Raw genomic sequence first — 4,322 nt, forward strand, 5'->3', positions numbered from 1 at the left:
AAAATAATGCTATTTACAATAGTATCCAAAAGAATGAAAACCAAGCAATGAAGCTAACCACATAGCTGAAAGACTTGTACATGCGAAAACTATATAAAACATTATCAAAAGAAATTAAAGAATACCTAAATAAATAAAAGCCATTCAGCATTCGTGTATAGAAAGCCTTAATATTGCTAAAGCGGCAGTAGACCCAAAGCATTCTACTGGTTAAGCTCTTTGTGACCTCATAGACTTTACAGTCCATGGAAGTCTCCAGGCCAGAATACTGGAATGGGTAGCCTTTTCCTTCTCCAGGGATCTTTCCAACCCAGGGATCAAACCCAGGCCTCCCACATTGAGGGCAGGTTCTTTACCAGCTGAGCCACCAGGGAAGTCCAAGAATACTGGAGTGGGTAGCCTGTCCCTTCTCCAGCGGATCTTCTCAACCCAGGAATCGAACTGGGGTCTCCTGCATTGCAGGTGGATTCTTTACCAACTGAGCTATTAGGGAAGCCCTGATTAAACACAATCCTTATTAAAATTTCATTTTATTTAAGAAATGGAAACCTTATTCTCAAATCTATATAGAACTGCTAGTGGCTCTGAATAGCCCAAACAATACTGAAAAAGGAAGAAAGAATTGGAAGATTCACATTTTACAATTTCAAAACTGACTTCAAAGCAGCAGTAATCAAAACAGCGTAGTAGTAGCATAACAAGAGACTTATAGACCAATGGACGAGGAATGAGAGCCCAGAAACAAACCCAAAGCGCTATTCTCCGGTGCTTTCAACAAGAGTGCCAAGAGCAGTAAATGGGAGCTCTTTAGCCACCTTGGACCCTGTGCAGGCCTGCTGAGAACAGGACTTCTAAAATGACAAATGTGTCTGGAAGAATGTGACCCCAGGCCATTTTTGCTGGCTATAAGCAGGGTCTATGGAACTAGAGGGAGCACTCTAGTTCTCCTGAACAGCTCTCCTGAAAATCAAAGGTGTATATGCTCAAGATGAAACTGAATTCTATCCAGGCAAGGGATGTGCTTGTGTGTACAAAGCAAAGAACAACACAGTAACTCCTGGTGGAAAACTTAACAAAACCAGAGTAATCTGAGGAAAGATAACTCGTGTTCATGGAAACAGTGGCATGGATTGTGCCAAATTCTGAAGCAACTTTCCTGTTAAGACCACTGGACACAGAATCAGTGTGATGCTGTACGCTTCGAGGATTTAAACTTACTGAAAGGTAAATAAAAGTGTGAATTTGTAAAATATAAGTGGGAAAAGAATAGTCTCCTCAACAAAAAGTTATGGGGAAAGTATATAAATGGGGAAAGTATATAAATGCATGCAAAATAATAAAATCAGACCCTTAATGCTCCATAATAAAAAATTAACTCAAAATTGATCAATGACCTAAATAAACATAAGGTCTAAAAGTAAAAGCTATTGGAAGAAACACAGAAGTAAATTTTATGGCCTTAGATTTGGTGATAGGACCTAAGATATGAGGCCAAAAGCAAGAGCAACTACAGAAAAAATTAGATAAATCAAATTTTATAAACATTAAAATATTTTGTGCATCAGAGAATGTTACCAAGAGAGCAAAAAAGACAACCTACAGAATAGGACAAAACATTTGCAAATTACATATCTGGCAAAGACAGCATCTAGATTATAAAAAACTATTACAACTGAACAACAAAAAGACAAACAACCCAATTAAAACCTGAACAAAGAGTATGAATAAACATTTCTCCAAACAAGATATATAAATGGCCAACAAGCACATGGAAAGATTTTCAACATCTTTGGTCACTGAGTGCGTGCGTGCTCAATCACTTCAGTCATGTCTGACTTTATGTGATGCTATGGACCGTAGCCCACCAGACTCCTCTGTCCATGGGATTCCCAGGCAAGAATACTGGAGTGGGTTGCCATGCCCTCCTCCAGGAGATCTTCCTGACCCAGGAATTGAACCTGCAGTGGCTCAGACAGTAAAGCGTCTGCCTACAATGCGGGAGACCCGGGTTCAATCCCTGGGTTGTGAAGATCTCCTGGAGAAGGAAATGGCAACCCACTCCAGTACTCTTGCCTGGAAAATCCCATGGACGGAGGAGCCTGGTGGGCTATAGTCCAAGGGGTTGCAAAGAGTTGGACACGACTGAGCGACTTCACTTCACTGCACTTCACTTCTGCACTGCAGGCTGATTTTTTACTGCTAACCCATTGGTCAATAAGGAAATAAAAATTAAACTACAGTGAGCTACTTCTTGACATCTACTATGATGACTATACCAACAACAACAAAAATCAGTGTTGGCAAGGACATAGAGAAATAAGAACACTTAAACATTTTGTGGAAATCTAAAATCACAGTGGATACAGCCACTGTGAAAAACAATTTGGTGATTCCTCAAAAAGTTAAACACAAAATTACCATATGATCCAGAAATCCTACTCCTAGGTATTTACCCAAAAGAACTGAAAAACAGGTGTTCAGATGAACATGTGTTCATCAATGTTTATAGCAGCACTATTTGCAATAGTCAAAAAAAGGAAAAAACACAAATGTCCGTAAAGAGATCAATGGATAAACAAATTGTGGGACATCCATATGTGCTTAGTCGCTCAGTCATGTCTAACACTTTGCAACTTCAAGGACTGCAACCCGCCAGACTCTTCTGTCCATGGGGAGTCTCCAGGCAAGTATAAGGAGTGTGTTGCCATGCCCTCCTCCAGGGGATCATGAAATATTACTGAGCCACAGTTCCCTGGTAGCTCAGATGACAAAGTGTCTGACTGCAATGCAGGAGACCTGAATTCAATCCCTGGGTTGGGAAGATCCCCTGGAGAAGGAAATGGCAACCCACTCCAGTACTCTTGCCTGGAAAATTCCATGGATGAAGGAGCCTGGTAGGCTACACTCCATGGGATCCAAAAAGTCGGACACGACTGAGCAACTTCACTGGTTCACAAAAAATAATGTACCTTTGCTACAACACTGATGCTCCTTGAAAACATTATGCTCCATGAAAGAAGTCATGCACAAAAGGTTACATATTATAAGATTCTTTTATATGAAATACCTAAAAAAGGAAAATCCATAAAGGTAGGTAAGTGGTTCCCAGGGGATTGGCTGGGTGGGTAGAATGGGGAGAGAATATTTAATGTACAGGCTATTATTCTGGAGTAATGAAAATGTTTTTAAATCCGAGAGAAGTGGTCATTGCATGACATTGTGAATGTACTGAATGCTACTAAATTGTGTACTTTAAAATGGTTAATTGTATGGTCTGAGGATTTCAGTTCAATTGAAAAAAATATTACTTTGTTGGTGCGTGCTTAATCGCTCCAGTCATGTCTGACTCTCTGCGACCCCCATGGACTGTAGCCTACCAGGCTCCTCTGTCCATGGGATTCTCCAGGCAAGACTACTGGAGTGGATTGCCATTTCCTTCTCCAAGGTATCTTCCCAACCCAGGGATCGAACCTGAGTCTCTTGCACGTCTCCTGCATTGGCAGGCTGGTTCTCTATCACTAATGCCACCTGGGAAGCCAGGTAAATAAATGTATATTTATTAAATTCCACTCCAGTGTTCCTGGTTCTCATAGTTTTTCACATTAAATATCAATCACGTTGACTTTCAGAAAAATCACTGTTACGAACAAAAAGTTTTAAAAGTGACAATCGTGTCTCTTTTAAAGCTCTTTGACAGTAAATGGTTAAAAGGATGAGCTTCCCAAGTGCACTAATGGTAAAGAATCCGCTTGCCAATGCAGGAGATGTAAGAGATGCAGGCTAGATCTCTGGGTCAGGAAGATCCTCTGTAGGAGGAAACGGTACCCCACTCCAGTGTTCTTGCCTGAAGAATCCCAAGTACAGAGGAGCCTGGCGGGCTACAGTCCTTGGAGTAGCAAAGAATTAGACACAACTGAGCTCCTGAGCACAATGTTAAGAGAATTAACCAAAAATAGATGACAAATATGAAGAAATTCCCTGCTGTGTCTCCAGAATAGTTATTTTCACAATACATATATTGACATGAAGTGAAGTGAAAGTCACTCAGTCATGTTCAGCTCTTTGCCACCCCATGGACTATACAGTCCATGGAATTCTCCAGGCCAGAATACTGGAGTGGGTTGACATTCCCTTCTCCAGGGGATCTTTACAACCCAGGGATCAAACCCAGGTCTCCCTCACTGCAAGAAGATTCTTCACCAGCTGAGCCACCAGGGAAGCCCATTGACATGAATCCAAGTGTGAAAAAGTCTTTAGCAGAGCCCAGTATGTCTAGTGAATATTTTTAAGGACTTGTCTCAATCTAACAAAACCAAGACCAC

At 41.0% G+C, this 4,322-nt stretch overlaps 1 pseudogene; it reads left to right on the plus strand.

The window, feature by feature from the left end:
- Positions 1 to 856: 856 nt before the first annotated feature.
- Positions 857 to 1,212, plus strand: LOC113879053 (annotated as a pseudogene).
- The last annotated feature ends 3,110 nt before the right edge of the window (positions 1,213 to 4,322 follow it).

Source organism: Bos indicus x Bos taurus, chromosome 20 (genome assembly GCF_003369695.1).
Source record: "Bos indicus x Bos taurus breed Angus x Brahman F1 hybrid chromosome 20, Bos_hybrid_MaternalHap_v2.0, whole genome shotgun sequence".
Classification (NCBI taxonomy): Eukaryota; Metazoa; Chordata; class Mammalia; order Artiodactyla; family Bovidae; genus Bos; species Bos indicus x Bos taurus.